Source organism: Canis lupus, chromosome 29 (genome assembly GCF_011100685.1).
Source record: "Canis lupus familiaris isolate Mischka breed German Shepherd chromosome 29, alternate assembly UU_Cfam_GSD_1.0, whole genome shotgun sequence".
Classification (NCBI taxonomy): domain Eukaryota; kingdom Metazoa; phylum Chordata; class Mammalia; order Carnivora; family Canidae; genus Canis; species Canis lupus.
The window spans coordinates 41788295-41804623 of record NC_049250.1 but is presented as its reverse complement, the minus strand read 5'-3'; the positions used below and the strand labels follow the sequence as shown (position 1 = coordinate 41804623).

At 53.0% G+C, this 16329-nt stretch overlaps 1 protein-coding gene across 5 annotated transcripts in view; it reads right to left on the bottom strand.

The window, feature by feature from the left end:
- CPQ (carboxypeptidase Q) overlaps positions 1–13844 on the bottom strand; it is a 339320-nt gene extending 325476 nt beyond the window's left edge. For 3 of the 5 annotated variants that reach the window (XM_038579831.1, XM_038579832.1, XM_038579829.1), the window contains exon 1: positions 13821–13844. The gene's annotated coding sequence lies outside the window, so the exon portion shown is untranslated. The remainder of the gene's footprint in view (positions 1–13820) is intronic. The other 2 variants (XM_038579828.1, XM_038579830.1) reach the window with 2 other exon arrangements.
- Positions 13845–16329: the final 2485 nt, after the last annotated feature.

Below are 16329 nucleotides of genomic sequence, written 5' to 3'. Positions count from 1 at the left end.
CTTTGTTTGAAATGCACAGTGTCCGGCCCCTTTTGTCTCAGCCGGTGGCTCTCGGCATGGACGTGCTGGGGCGTGGGGGTCCCTCGGGTGACCACCCGGCAGGGCCCGGGGACAGAGGGCACCCTGCCATGCGGGGCCCGACCCTGTACACTAGGAACTCTCGGACGTTCCCCACAGGTCTGTTAAACGTGAAAAACCCATCATACGAACCTTGAACCTCACTTCATTGCACACACACAAGGTTTTTGTACGGCCTTTGCTGCAAGTCGACGTTTTCGAGGAGCAACTACCATGGACGTACGTCAAGGGAGGACTATGGTGTGTTTTGTTCAGGACTCTACTGCGGGCCGCTCCCCACTCGGGCAGAACACGGCTTCCGGCCTGGAAACCCCAGTCCCACAGCCCGGGGCCAGCCGCACGGGCGCGGTCCCACTGACCAGGCGGCGTCCGACCACTTCATTAGGTGATTTAGGGTAAATCACGCCTGCGCGTGTGCATTCTGGAGTACTTTATCAGTAGCCACTTCCCCTTAATTCCTCCCTCCATTACAGCTAGGGCAGCCGACGCTGAGAAAACTAAGCCCCACTTCTTCCAGCCAGGGAGCCGGATTTTCTGTTCGCCGCAGCCACGAGTACGCCTCCAACCGCTCCGCTACTTGAGGGGCTTCTGGAGGATCCATAGTAAATATATTTTGATACTAATATACGGTCAGCAAGGTCCAGGACCTTGGCCTATGGTCTAGATCCCCCCACGTGCACCCAGAATCTCAACATCCAACGTCAAGCTCGGGGTCTTCCCTCCACACCTGCTCTTCCTTTGGCAGCTGCCCTGGGCGCCGGCGAGGAACCGCAGTGTGTCGCCGGGTTCCTGCCTCTCTCTCGGGGGAACAGGTGAACAGTGGGCAAGGTCTGCCTGTAATTCCACCTTCGAGTTCTCCCTTGACCCAGTTCCCTCCTTTCCACCTTATCACTTCTCCAGCCTCATTATCCTTCATCTGAAACGCTTCCTCACACATGCCCCCGCCTCAAAGGCAGGTCCCTTGCCAACTCCTCTTCCTTATTGCCGGCCAGAATCATCCCAAACCCCAATCGAAGGACTCCTTGGCCGCACCATCCGTTCCCCACTGTTCACGGCTCCGTGCTACGGGCATGGCGGTGTCCAAGAGCTTCCCCGCTGTTCCCCACCCTGACATCAAGGCCCCAGCAGGCTGCGTACTGTCCGTGAAGTCCCAGAGCGCTCCCTGGACCACTCGGACCGTGCTCATGCCATCCCCCTTTCACTCTTTCTCCATTTTTTAAAAATTTTTAATTTTTTTTTTCTTTCTCCATTTGGAAAAGTCACAGTCATGGTGCAAGGCCCATAGTCTCCACCTCCCAGGCAGGATGACTCGCTGCCTTTTCAACACGGCATTGCACGCTGCGTGGTTGTGTGCCTGTCGCCCTGCTGGTCGATATATCACTCAACAGCGATCATATTTTTCTTTTATAAAACTCACCAAGCGTGCTCTCTGCAAGGAATAGGTTTCATTTATTTTGTCTACTAAGCAAAGAGCAAATGATCTGTCAATAAATATTTATAGAATAAACGAATAAATTCATCAAACAAGTAGTTCTATTTCGTAACAAAAGCACACGGCTCTGATTCATCACTTTCATGATTACTTTCCCTGCACCAGGCATGGAATGTGCAGCACATAAAGGGAGTCAAGTGGCCTAGGATTTGGTCCTGGGCTGTCCCTCTCTAGACGCATGACATTGAACGGTTTATTGGAAATCTCTCTAAAATAAGGAGTGGCACTTCCGCTCTAACATTCTATTGTGGTTTTCTTAAATTTTCTTAATTTTTTAGATTTTCTTAAATTTTTAACCTGAGTCGCACTTTTCCTTACACTCCATGTTAGCGCTTGACTAAATCACCTTATACCAAACACTTGATTGGGTCACATATAAAAACCACTACTGAGTCTACCATTCTGTCCCCTCCTACTAGCCAACTGGAGTTGAACTCACGAAGGTCGTGATGGATGCCCTTGTTCCCAAACCCAATGAAAACATTTCATCTCCCATCATCCACGACATCTCAAACATTTAACTCTACCAATAGCCTCTCCTTTTCCAAATACTCCTCTTCCTGGATCTCTGCTCTCCTCCCCAACCTTCCCCCGTGGGGTCTCTTTTTCTCCATCTCTCCTCTAAAGCTTATTATTTCCCCTCTCTCTCCTTGGCCCTCTTCTCCTGCACATTTCAACCGGGAAGGTCATTCACCCCAAGGCTTCCTTCACCACGCACGGCAGGAGCTCAGCTATGGGTCAACAAGCTCTCTTAGTTCGGGGTCCCATGGGCACCTCTAAGTCAACATATCTAAACCCTTCTCACAGCTTTCCCCCAAGCCCGTTCCTCTCCCTGAATGCCTCCTCGTGATGCGTGGCATTTCTACCACTCATCCTCGGCTCCATTTGGGTCATTTCACCCTCTTCTAAACCCTTCGGCCACTTGATTGTTAAGTGCTATCAAAAGTAACTCCTTAAAAGCCCTCAAACCCACCTTTCTCCTCTAAATCTTCCTCAGCAGCTTGGGTTCTGGTCATTGTACCTTAACATGAACCCCCAGAGCAGTCTCCTAACTCATCTCCCTGTCTCCAGCCACCTCTCCTCCCATATATTCTCTTTGCAACCCTGGTTTATCTTTCTTCAAAATATTTATATTCATTTTTTTCTATCTTTACCTTTTTATTTGTTTAAAAGAAACATCATATGGTCTCATTCATTTGGGGAATATAAATAATAGTGAAAGGGAATAGAGGGGAAGGGAGAAGAAAAGGGTAGGAAATATCAGAAAGGGAGACAGAACATAGAGACTCCTAACTCTGGGAAACGAACTAGGGGTGGTGGAAGGGGAGGAGGCCGGGGGGTGGGGGTGAATGGTGACGGGCACGGAAGGGGGCACTTGACGGGATGAGCACTGGGTGTTATTCTGTATGTTGGCAAATTGAACACCAATAAAAATAAATTTATTATTAAAAAAATTAAAAAATAAAAAATAAAAGAAACAATTATAAGTGTTTTATAGACTACAGCAATCCAGTGACGGAATTCTGTTGTCCACATTCTTCATATGCATATAACTACGAAATCTCACTTTTTTTCTTTTTTAAAATTTTTAAATGCAAAACAGAATTTGCCAAATATTAAGAATAATAGTCAAATTACCACACTAAACGGAAAACAGCTAAACATTGGTATCAGACTTCACTATTCCTAAAGTCCAGTGAGTATTTCTTTTATTTATTTTTTTATTCAAAATGTACATCTCAAAAAAAAATGTACATCTCCCTCACTAAAATGAGGACTCAGGGTGGGCAGGAGCTGTGTAGAAGCTATCTTTGATCCTTTAGGATCTAACATGCATCTGGCATTTAGTAGCTACTCAATAAACATGGGCAGTAGATGTAGGAGGTGACTCCTGACGCAGAAAACGCTAAGGGCTAGCAGGCACTCGGGTCGGACCGAAGAGGAGGAGTGAACGGATATTCCAGGCTGAAGAGCGGCTCTTCTCTCTTTGTAACTCAAAGAAAATTGCTTAGAGTCATGTGCTGTCTTGAGCCGCACCTTTCTGAATAAGCAGGTGATTCCCAGGGAGAAGCCCACGTCTCCTCATAAGCATTTGCGTCCTCCTTGGCACCTAATTCACTGCTTTTTAGAGCACACATTCGGACTATTGTGCATATTATTGCGCATATATTTGTGCATATTCGTTTTCTAGTATCTATTTTTCACACGGTGGGGGACAGGAGGACAAGATAGAAAAGGAGGAAGACTGATGAAATGTGAATGAAGGCTATAGATTGTCCCAACAGCGATTTCCTGGTTTTGAAATACTATAGTACAGATGTGACCGTTGTGGGAAAGCTGGGGAAGGACAATGCAGGATCTCCCTGTATTATTTTTGTGACACTCTGTAAGTCTATGTCATTATCTCAAAATAAGAAATTTGGGGCAGGCGGGGAGACCTACCTACCTGATTCCTTTTTAAAAAATCATTACAGACCACCAAAAAAAAAAAAAAAATCATTACAAAAATAAATAAATAAATAAATAATCATTACACTTCTTTGTACCTCTAGATAAAAACCATACAAGAGTGAACCAGAACTAGTGCAACCCCCAGACAGGGAGAGGAGTGGCCCAGGCCCACCTCTCCTACCATCTTGGACTAGGATTCACCTGCCGTTATTTTTCCAAGAGCCACGGGGAAGAGGCCTCATTTCCCACATCTCTGCCATTGAACGCGTCATCCCGAATAAGGTATAGGCATCAGAGAAAAGCGAGGAGGGCGGAAGGAGGAGAGACCAATCCTAACAGCGAGGCAAAGAGGCCAGCACATGATATTCCCCCTTTTCCCCACTGGTTCTGCAAGTCAGTTCAGCGACAGCAGGTGAGCGGGGTGGTGAGAGCAGGACACGGGGTACACCGACGGGCAGTCCTCTTCCCAGAAGGAATCCTAGAACTGTGGGGCTGACACCCTGCTGGGGGAGATCCACCAAGAGACCCCACTCCTCCCACTGGCCATATGGAATCGCCCATGGCCCGACTCTACAAATGTCAGTGACCCCCCTCTCCTCTCCCCTCATCCCGTCAGCAACGAGCCGGTCGGCTGCTCACTTTGCGTCCCCGGCATTTTACGGCTTGCCAGTGAGCAGCTTTTGAGTGTGCCTTCTAAAAACATTAATTGGGCTCCTTCTATCCTTCCACTAATACTTTTTCTGGATTTCTTTATTCCTTTCAAGTTTCTTGAGTATATGAAACAGTGTGGCTTACGTTCCTACTGTTCTTCCTAGCTCGTGGAGCCAAACGTACGTGGACTTTTGACCTACGTCATGTTGGGGCCGAGAGAAGTAAATATAAAGTTCCCTTACGTGCTGCTTAAGTGAAACAACATGATGAAAATTCCAACGGATGAAGTCAACCGTGAACTCTAGGACAAGCTTTGAATCCTTGGCTGGCAGCATCTGTAGTGAAACTCAGAGAGGCTGTGCCCCTGCTCTTGCTCCGTCTGCCAGCTGAGGATGCCAGGCCGACCCCGGGGGGGGGGTGCCTTTGAGAACGGGGGTCTGTGGTCTGTGACCCGCCGCACGCTTGCATCCCCGCAGTCAGCAGCCATACAGGGATCAATAAAAACACAGAAAGGTCACGAAGGGAGCAGCTCATACCCCTTGGAGCCACATGCAAAGGGGAACCCCGGACATTAGCAGTTCTGAGGCCCTCGATCCAGGAGAACCGAATAAAGGCATGAAAAGGAAATGGGACTGTGGCCTCGTAAAGTTCTAGTTTTCTAGGACTTGAACCCCCAACCTAAGGGGAATAGGAGGTGTTTTATTTCTGCCAACGAAAGCAGCGAAGCATGTCTTCGATCTGGTGATATTAAAAAGCCAGTGGAAGGCACAGCAGCCTCTTGCAGAGGCAGGAGAGGGGACACGGGCTTCCTCGAGTCAGACAAAGTGCAGAAACCTTCCAGAGAGTCCGCTGCAGGAGACCATGAGGCCAGAGAGATGGAGACTCCATTACCGCCCCCCGGTGCGGGGTCACAGCTGACTGCGCTCCGGGGCTTTCATTGCTAAGCAGCGCGCTCCCCGCATCCTCCCCTGAGCTGGCAGATAGCAAGGAGCAGGGGACACCCTGGGGGACACTCAGTAATGGCCCTTCAGCGGCCCCCACTGGAGCCGCCCCCCTCCCCTGTGGGCACAGAAGCAGCAGGACCCTGGGTGGACGGGCCACGCCGCTGCCGTCCCTACGGCCCAGGGCACGGAGGCCCCCCCGCAAGTCCCCTGCAGGCTGCCGCGGCGACACAGGGACACCACGCGCTCAGCTTGCACCTGCCGCTTCAGGCCTGGTGCCCGAAAACAGGCTCTTGTCGGCGGTGTCGGGGGGATGCACGCGCTGGCTGTCCCCATCCCCACGGCCAGACGTCACCTCCCGAGGCAAAAGCAGAGGGTCCAGCCACACTCCCGGGAACGGAGCTAAAACAATTATTCCTAGCGCTTCACCAGTCGATGTGAATGGAAGCACGGTGGCCGTCGCGCAGCCAGCAGCCCCGGCCCCAGGAGGGCCCCCCCAGCCGGTCCCCGGGGAGGGCGGAAGGCAAGGTGCTGCGGCCCGTGCTCGGCGGCAGGAACCTAAAGGGTGACCTGAACGACACAAAGGAGTTAGGGGGACACGTAGGGAGGGGAGCACGTGTGGGGAACCGAGGCCGGGGTGGGAACCGCTCCCCGAGCAGAAGTGAGGAGCCCGGGGAGCCCAGGCGCAGAGACCCCGGCTGCTCCTGCTAAAGCGACATCGAAAATCCAGAAAAGCAATTTTTGAAAAGAACCACAGCCGTCGGGGGACGAGGTGCATGATGTAAAGGATTGTGAAGACTGGGGGGGTCTTGAAGAAGATTCCGGGGTCCCCGACGGAGACTGCAGAAGACACCGGGGGAAGAGAAGCGGCCTCCCCGGGGGGACAGAAAAGGCCGAGGGGGACAGAGACAGCAAAGCGACCAGCGCTTGTCCCGACTTCTGTGGCTCAGTTCCCCCCCTCCCGCTGGAAAGATGAGAGCCCGAGTCACCGTCCTGGGAAACGAGGGGAGGAAGGACGCCCTGGAACAATCACCCCAGAACTGCCTCGAGGTCCCCGGAATCCGCCAAGCCTCGGCCTACCCCCTCCACGCAGCGCGCTTCCCTCCCTCCCGAGAACCAGCACACTGCACCCCTCGAGCCCAAGGGGAAGTCTGGGAAAGCAGGAGGCCCGACGGGGAGGCTGCGGAGCCTCACCCGCACGCGAGGGCACGATTGTTGTGACAGCCGCGCACGAAACCCAGAAGTCCCGGGTCAGGCCGATCTGCAACGTGAGAAGGTGACTTGGGTTTGGGGAAAGCCAAGTCAGCCTCAGAAGGAAAGCGCCCGACAGCAAAACGAACAAAGGAAGCGCGAGCAGGTGGGGGAGGCCAAGCGACCCGGCTTGTGGGGGGCAGGGGTCCTGGGGGTGTCCCCGGGGGGCGGAGGGCACCTGCTGAGCCCCAGAAGGCCCGGAGCAGCTGCGCCCTGCGGCCCGGGGCTGCTGCACCACTTGCAACTCACTCAGCGAGCTCGACTCATACCTGGGGGCTGAGGCGGTGTGTGCCCCCCGGGGACCTCGGCCCACCCCTCCCTCCAGGCCCACCCCGCACCTTGCAGCCCTTCCTTCTGCCCCAGCCCCCCCCCAAACCCCGAGGCCCACTCCTCTCTCCCAAGCCCACCCTGCACCCTGTACCCTGCAGCACCTCCCTCTGCCCCAGGCTCCCCTCCACACCCCATGGTCTAGCCCTCCCTCCTAGGCCCACCCCTCCATCCCAGGCCCCCCACACCACATGGCCCACCCCTACATCCCAGGCCCCCCTGCACCCCATGGTCCACCTCTACATCCCAGGCCCACCCCGCACCCCGCAGCCTACCCCTCCCTCCCAGGCCCACCCCACAGCCCTTCTCTCTGCCCCAGGCCACCCCCCCTGCACCCCGTGGCCCAGCCCTCCCTCGAAGACCTGCCCCATACCCCACGGCCTAGCCCTCCCTCCCAGGCCCACCCCTCCATTCCAGGCCCCTGCACCCTGCAGCCCTTCCCTCCATCCCAGGCCCACCCCACACCCCGTGGCCCAACCCTCCTCCCAGGCCCACCCCACACCCTGCAGCCCTTCCCTCTGCCCCAGGCCCCTGTCCACACCCCACAGCCTAGCCCTCCATCCCAGGCCCACCCTGCACCCCACGGTCCACCTCTACATCCCAGGCCCACCCCGCACCCCACAGCCCAGCTTCTGTGTCCATCACTTGCCCAGCGAGCGGCCACCCATCCTAAGGACGTGTCACCTGCCCTGTGCTCTGCAGGAGCAGCGTAGACTGGTGTTGAGGGAAGACCCCAGAGATCGGGGGACAGGCCGGTGCGCACCGAGCGGTGGCCATGGAGACAGCACACCCGCCGGAAGCTCCCTCTGTAGCCCGGGAAGGGCCTGGGCTGCCTGCTGTCACCCGTGCACCCCGGGGCCGTGCTCCTCAGCGGCCACCGAGCCGTGTCACCAGCTCCCGGTGGAGGCCTGGAGGCCGTGAGTGCTCCCGGTCACCTGGGGAGGAGGGGCAGGGGGCAGAGGGCAGGGGGCAGGGACCCACCGTCGGAGGAGCCCCGTCTGACCCTCCCGGTTTGGCGCGGCCCTTCCCGGGGCTGTGTTCTAGGTCCTTCCTCCCAGGACAGGACGCTTGAAGCGGCCCTTGCCCGGCTCGGCCTCTGGCTCACGCCCAGGGTGCCCCGGCCGCCCTCGGGGAGGCCTCGGGGTGCAGGACCCGTGGGGTCTGAGTGCTCCGGGAGCCCCAGGACCCACGGGAGAAGCCAGAGCCCCCACCTGTCTCCGAATAACGCTGCTTGAAATGTTCATCTCACCGCGTGTTTAGCGAAACGTACGAGGGTGATCACGACGGGGACACGTCCCCACTGTCAAGCGCAGCTGCGGCCACACAGCGGGCCACACCGCCCGGCTGCACCACCGGCGCCCACGTGCGAGCAACCCCAAGGCACGGTGGCCCTGCTGTTCCCGGCGGGAACGAATGTTGGGCCTTTTCCAGCTGCTTCTCCGTAAAGTAATGGGAAGCCCGGGTGAGGCCGCTTTCACCGTCGGAGTCCCACAGACACCCGTTATTCACACGCGGCGCCACAACCGCAGGTTGTTCAAGACGCTCTGACCCTCGGTGGGGTCTTTCCTTCGGGGACGGGAAGCAGGGGGAGCCAAGGTACCCCAGCCCACGACTTTGGAAGCCGTTACGGTTGCGGCGCCCAAGGACCCAGGCGACCGTTCCCAGGCCTGTGGCCAAAGTGGACAATGCATGACTCGACCCCCAGGAGTGTTGGCACGAAGTCCGGGGCGGAGCAGGGTGGCTCTGCCGAGTCCCATCAACCCAGGAAACCAGCCAAAAGCTGCCAACCCCACGGCCAAGTCCAGACTGCACGACTCCGCTTCCGGTTCTGCTCGCCGGTCGCAGACACATCGAGGTGCGGACCTCAGTGACGGCGCGTGCAGAAGCTCGGCTCGCTGAATCCCACACCCAGCGGGGGTGGCAAGTTCGGGCGTGAGAGCCAGGAGCCGCCAGCAACTAGAAGCGGGGGGACGAGCGTGCGGTTCGACGGTACCGAGCGCTACCACCGAAGCGGAGCCCCTGTCCGTTGGGTCGGCGTGGCTGAGGTTCCAGGCCGTATTTTAGGGTCACCAACACCGAGAAACCACTCCCCAGTCTCCCGACTGCCGGGGTGGACATCTCCTAAAGGATACGAGAAATGCGGCGGAGGTAGTAGAAACTCAAAATCCACAGAGGAAACATTGATAACTTGGACTTCAATCACTTTTTAAGCATTTTTATCTTAAAAAAAAAAAAAAAAACCAGACTCATGCCCAGCACCTATGGAGAGAACAAATAGAAGCAGAGGGGGCAGGGGTCCTGGGTGCTGTTTCCTTAGTCCCCTCATCACCTTCCTTTGTGGCTTCTAAGATGTCTCCATAAAACAAAGGCTCCCAGAGAATAAAATGTAGAAGCCGCTGGATTTTATTAACAGAATGTTTGTATCTGTCCACAATAACCACTAACTTCTGTTGAGAGGGGCCATGTATGCGTTACACAATGGGACAGACACTTTCTGGTATTTTTTTCTCTTGTAATCCCATCAGGCGGGGGCTATTTACGTTCACACATGAGGAAATTAAGGCTCTTACAGCCGGAGCGCACCACAGCTGGGATCTGAACCCCGTTCTGACCCGCCCAAGACCATGCTCCGTTGGGTTTGGGTTCCAATGTCCCAGGGACATCATACACACATCGCCTTGGAGCCACACATAAAAGATAAGAACTTGGACTTTCTGGGCACATAAACCACTTGCACAAAATAACTCTATTCGCACTTGACGGGATGAGCACTGGGTGTTATTCTCTATGTTGGCAAATGGAACACCAGTAAAAAATAAATTTATAAAAAAAATAATTCTAAAACATGAAATCCTTATTTCCGTAGAAAAATAAACTCCAGCTAAAAGTGACGTCTAATAAACATCCAGGGTGTGCTTCCTATAGAGCCACGCCAGCGTGTGACGGTGTGATAACCGAGCTCCAGAGCAAACAGCACTGGCAAGGCCCTCGTCCCAGACACACACGCTCCTTCCCCGCCATCGGGGACGAGTGGCGCGCGGGGGTCTGCAGCGGGCGGTCTAAAGGCCTAAGGCAGCCAGTGAACTTGGCAGCATCTAGACGAGGAGGGGAAAGCAACCGGTTAGGAGTGTCTGCAGGTCACGCAAACAGCAAAGAGCCAGAGCCTTGATTAGGCCCAAGGCCGGATGCTGTTCGTGGAGGTCCCAGGTCCAATATCCAAACTTCACCGAGTCCTAGGGACTTGGTATCATATGAGCTCCTTGCATCCTCACGACAACTCTGTGTTAGAGGGAAGAGAGGCTTGGAGAAGATGAATGACAAGACCCAGGTCACAGAGTGAAGCAGGGACAGTCACAACTTGCACCCAGGTCGGTGACCACGGGGCCAGCTCTCTGAACTACTGCTGTGGCCTACGTCTCCCAGAGGGAGGAAGGGCGAGGAAGACAAGACAACCCCCCCAAATCTTCCTTGCAGCCTCCACGCTATTCCCTGGGGAAGGGCATTCCCCCCCCTGCTCACCTCCTAGACCCTGCCAGAGGGGAGGAGAAGGCGCAGGAGGCGGCGGCTCCAGGAGGCGCCGAGGCACACCTGTGGGGCACCTGGTCCGCGTGGCGGTCTGCCCACCGCTGCTGGGCACCTCGGGCTTCAGCCTGGTTTGTGCCTCCCCTGAGCTGAAACCCCGCCGGGGCCAGTCTCTTGCTCAGAACCCCCTCGGACCAGGAAGGCCTCAGAAAGGCCAGGAACACGCTCGTCACCCACAACCTCTGCACTCCGGCCACAGGGAATTGACCACTCAGAAGGGACATTTGCCTCCACCAGTCACCACAGCTGCTTGCTCCCTGTGAAGCTTCGGGCAGGGGGAGGCCCAGCCGCACAGCAGGTTAATTGACACGTATCCTGACGGAGACTTTTATAGCTTTGGTTTTTCTTGTTAGAAGACTCCGCCTGTCTCAGACATAATTACGAGGTCCATAGTTTTGCCCTAAGGCTAAAATGTAAATCATTTCCTGGTGTACCACAGCTTCCCGGCTCGGACTATGTAAGGCGAGGCTGCACAGCATTTCAAATTAAAAACATCATTTCCCTAAATGTGTGTCATTATGATGTTTACCAGTGTGTTTTGCTGGTTAAGTCACAGGCCCCGTGCACTCCAGTCAAAGGCCTGCTGGCCTTGAGATAGAGCCTGGCTGTGCAGCCTAACACAGTTTCCTCTCGGCGGGCTCCTTCATAGGCTCCTTCATAGGCTCCCTCATAGGGTACTTCATAGGCTCCTTCATGGGCTCCCTCATGGGCTCCCTCATGGGCTCCCTCATGGGGTCCCTCATGGGGTCCCTCATAGGCTCCCTCATAGGCTCCCTCATAGGCTCCTTCATAGGCTCCCTCATAGGGTACTTCATGGGCTCCTTCATGGGCTCCTTCATAGGGTACTTCATAGGGTACTTCATGGGCTCCTTCATGGGCTCCCTCATGGGGTACTTCATAGGCTCCCTCATGGGCTCCTTCATGGGCTCCTTCATAGGGTACTTCATGGGCTCCTTCATGGGCTCCTTCATGGGCTCCCTCATAGGGTACTTCATGGGATCCTTCATGGTCTCCTTCATAGGTTCCTTCATAGGCTCCTTCATAGGGTACTTCATAGGGTACTTCATGGGCTCCTGCACGGGCTCCTTCATGGGTTCCTTCATGGGCTCCTTCATAGGGTACTTCATGGGCTCCTTCATGGGCTCCTTCATAGGGTCCTTCATGGGCTCCCTCATGGGGTACTTCATAGGCTCCCTCATGGGCTCCTTCATGGGCTCCTTCATAGGGTCCTTCATGGGCTCCTTCATGGGCTCCTTCATAGGCTCCCTCATAGGCTCCCTCATAGGCTCCTTCACAGGCTCCTTCCCAGGGTACTTCCCAGGGTACTTCATAGGGCTCCAGTGTCCAGCATAACACCACTATACCCAGCAGGGCTACATTCACCTCTGTTGGTCAAAGTCCCTGCTTAGGCCCCTGAGAAACACTTGTCCTTCTCGTCGGCTCGTAGAATATCCTCGCTGACAGACACGGGTAGCAATCCTGCCTCTTGCACTTACGAGTTTGGATCAGGCTCCTCCCCTCTCCGAATCCGTGTTCTGTCCCCCTGTAAGCGGGAACGATGGACAGACTCCTTGCAAAGCAGACTGCTGGCAGCCACCGGGCATACAGTAGTTGCTCAGTGGCCGTGCACCCCCTCCCCTCGCTCTGCCCTTCGTGCCGCTCCCGTGCCCGCCCGTGACAGCAGGGCCCAGGCCTGTAACAATCCCACGGTGGAGGGGGATGGAGTCTGTAACCACAGCTCAGGAAGTCATAAGCAACGCAACAGGCTTTTAAAAGCTACGCTGGCTTGACCGGCCTCGTAGGCTCAGTGCAACACGGTGACAAGGGAGTCAGGCCGCCAGGAGCTCGGATTATGAAACCAAGGACATCTGGGCTCAAACTGCAGCTTCCCCGGGACGAGCTGCGACCTTGACCCGGTTGCCTAACCTCCTTCGACTGCAGTTGCCTTGTGCCTAGCAGGGCGGGTAATCCTGGCGGCCTGCTTCACGGGGTTGGGAGGAGTGTTAAATGGCAAACTGGAGCTCAGGTGCCTAACACAGTGGCTGATACATTGCGGACACTCCGTGTGAGGCCTCACCCCCGTTACGGACGCGGATAAGCAGCACGCCCGGCCCCAGCAGCTGAAGACATGCCTGCAGGCAGCATGCCGCCCTCAGCACCGCTGACTCTGGACAAGTCACTTAAACCTCTGCACCTCGGTCTTGTCATCCATACAATGGAATGAGAATAAAGTCCCATCATGGTTCACAGCATTGTTGGGGGGATCGAATAAAATCATGGGCATAAGAGTACTCTGTGAAAGACACGGGGTAGAGATTTTATTTATTTATTTATGTTTTAATTTTTATTTTTATTTTTTCAGGGGGGGTAGAGATTTTAGAAGATATTATTGTTACAGTACAAATTGTCGTAGAAATGCTAATGGACGCTAATCATAAGGTTCTTCAGTTCGTACAAAAAGCAAGTTGGTCTGAACAGGGCTTAACTGAGTGCCAAAAAAAAAAAAAAAAAATCAACCCAGAAGCATCCATTAGTCAGGAAATCACACTTCAAAGAAGGGTTTTAATGCTTCATACATATTTATGTGGTCTATTTCTGACTTTGGAATTCAACAGCCCATTTTCCTAATACTAAAAATCTCTCTTTTTTTTTTTTTTCCACTGGAGGTTTGGGCAAAAGGGAAGAAAGGAAACAAGAGAATAAATTGGGCACCCTGAAGGCACATTAAAAGTAGGACATGGATGGAGGAGGTGAAGGAGCCCAGCCAGCAGGGCTCTAGAGCTGCACCCTTAACGGCTTGAACCCCAGGAGACGTGAGCAGGTGGCACCTTATTTCCCCCACGAAGAGACCAGGAAGCAAGGCGATGAGGTCACCACAGGAAGTGTCCGGGTTCCAAACTGTCCTTAGGAAATATTACTGGAACCTGGTCCTTTGGGGAGAGGAGTAGGAGCCCATTCCTGCCCCCTCCCCAAAGCTGCCAGCTCGGCCGTATATGCGTATGGAGCGTCTATACGGGGACCACAGCGAGGGAAGACCAGGCCCCAACCTGCAAGGAAGTGGCTCGCAGTGTAGCTGGTGAGGAAGCGCCTGGGAGCGTTACCGTGCAAGTGGCCACGCCTAAGCCAGGGTGGAGAAGCAATCCGAGGACTCCAGGACTCGTGATGGACTTCGGGGTAAAAGGCCTGGGGGAGGACAAAAGAGGAGTCGAGGGCACAGCATTCAGGCCCTGAGGAAAGACTGCAAAGACAAGGCATGAAAAGCAACCGAAAGATAATGATAACTAAATAAAAAACCAAAAAGCCACCTGAGATGCCTAGGCTCATCAAATTCAGGAACAGGCTAATGGTTTAACCCCACATGACAGCCGGCTACCTGTGCACGACAGAGCTCTCCCCGCTTCGCAGGACAAAAACCACCACACGCACAAGACTGGTTACGCACCGAAGGCAAAGGTTAGGAGGAAGAGCCACACGCTGTGAGTGCAAAACCTCCACTTGGTACAGGATCAGTAGGAACCGGTGAGGGAGGACGTCCTCAGACCACCCATCGTGTGCTCCATCCCCACAACCACACAGAAAGGACGGTCCCCAAAAATGCAGGAAAAGTTAGTGACCATCCCTCGAGTCTACATCAAATTTCAGAACAAATTTCAGAACCCAAGGGGTTGCAGAAATACGGTGAGCAGCCTCCGCTTTTATGGGAATTCTCCTGCGGTCATGGCAGTCGCCCTGTCCCATCAGCTGCCTTCTCTCCTTTGGCTAAGAGACCTCAGCTCTCCCAATTTAGCAAGATAATAAATACAGGTGGAGGCACAGGGCTTTAGAAGAAGTTTTATGAATATGCATAAAGACCGAGAGAGCTTCCACTCTAGAGGGCGTGTGAAAGAATAATTAGTATTGGGGACGCCTGGGTGGCTCAGTGGTTTGGCCCCTGCCTTGGGCTCAGGGCGTGACCCCGGGGTCCCGGGATCGAGTCCCATGTTGGGCTCCCTGCGTGGAGCCTTCTTCTCCCTCTGCCTGTGTCTCTGCCTCTCTCTATCTCTGTGTCTCTCATGAATAAATAAATAAAATCTTTAAAAAAAAAAGAATAATTAGTATTTTGTGCTACTTAACTAACTTCAAATTGTATATGACCTTATAGTTTTAAAAAATGCAAGGGTTTGTTAAGAGGATAATAACTGTAATCCTAATCTGTTCAATCTATGATAGATAAATGCCTGTTAGATGTAGAAATAAGAAATAAAGGAAACATCAAATTAAATTTTTAGGTTAAATCTGAGTAGAACATGCAAACAGTAGGGTGAAAAATAATTCACAAATTCCCTTAGGTAACAAAGACAAAGCCTGACTAGACCTCACAAGATTTCTCTCAAGAGTGAAAGGGTGGGGAAAAAGCCAACAAATGGATTTTATGGGGGGAAAAAACCCTCTAGCAAAAGAGAAAATAACACTCTGAAGCCTCAAAGAAAGAGAAGCTTCTAAAAATAGTTTTCCACAACAGGTGAAAAATTAAACCATATCTTGTTATCTTCATAAAGTTGTAAAAGGTCACTACCTCTATGAAATAAGACCAGACCACGATAATTAGAAAATAAACTGGCGAAAGAATATGCTAAGGTACAAAAATATAAGGAAATCCAAAATGCAATCAGGATGGGATTTTTAAGACATACTAACGAAAACGGAGAGTAAGTGCTTCTCAAACTTTCAAGTGCACATAGATCACTTGTTAAAATAGCAGTTCTGATTCAGCAGTTCTGGAATGGGGCCAAATTCTGCATTTCTAACAAGTTCCTCGTGGTGCTGGAGCTGCTGGTCCTACGGAACATATAGGCAGCAGAGACAGGGAAACAAGAGCTACGAGAAGGAAGATGCAAGTAGGAGGAGTATAGAATACAAATCCAACCTATTATGGGTATGCTGGAGGGAAAATAGGGTTAGAAACAATGATCAAATAAAACTTCTCAACTTAAGAAAAAGAGCTGAAACGGAAAGACGGTGTTCCCGGTTGAGTGAGAATTTTTTTAAAGAATCATACCTGGATAAATTTCTGGATTTCCATGTGATAACACACATGAACAGAGCAGGCAACAAAACAACTGCTACAAAGGGAAATATGGAGCAAAAAAGGTTGGAGTGGAGCAAAAGGCTGATCTCAGACGCCCCCCATACTATATGTATCAGGAACCAGCAGGTATCAGTTTATAAAGAGATTTCCGAGAAAATAAAAACAACCCGTGCCCAAAGAATCTGACAGCTCAGATGTGTCTCCGCGTGTCCCAAAGCACGAGAACAATATTTTCAGGTGTGAATGTGCTCAGCAAATATCCCGAGATATCCAAACCTCCAAAGAATATTACTTACAGACATTCTGACTGTGGGTCTAAATCAAAATTACGAACTGATGAGGAGGAAAGTCACCGTGTTAGGGGGCTGGTACTCAGCATTAAACCCGAGTCAATCCTAGCAAATGACAGACCTGAAAGAAAGTAAGATTGAATCAAGCTATCCCAGGAAAAAAGGATAAAAAAGACAGAGAAGATGATATTGTAGACA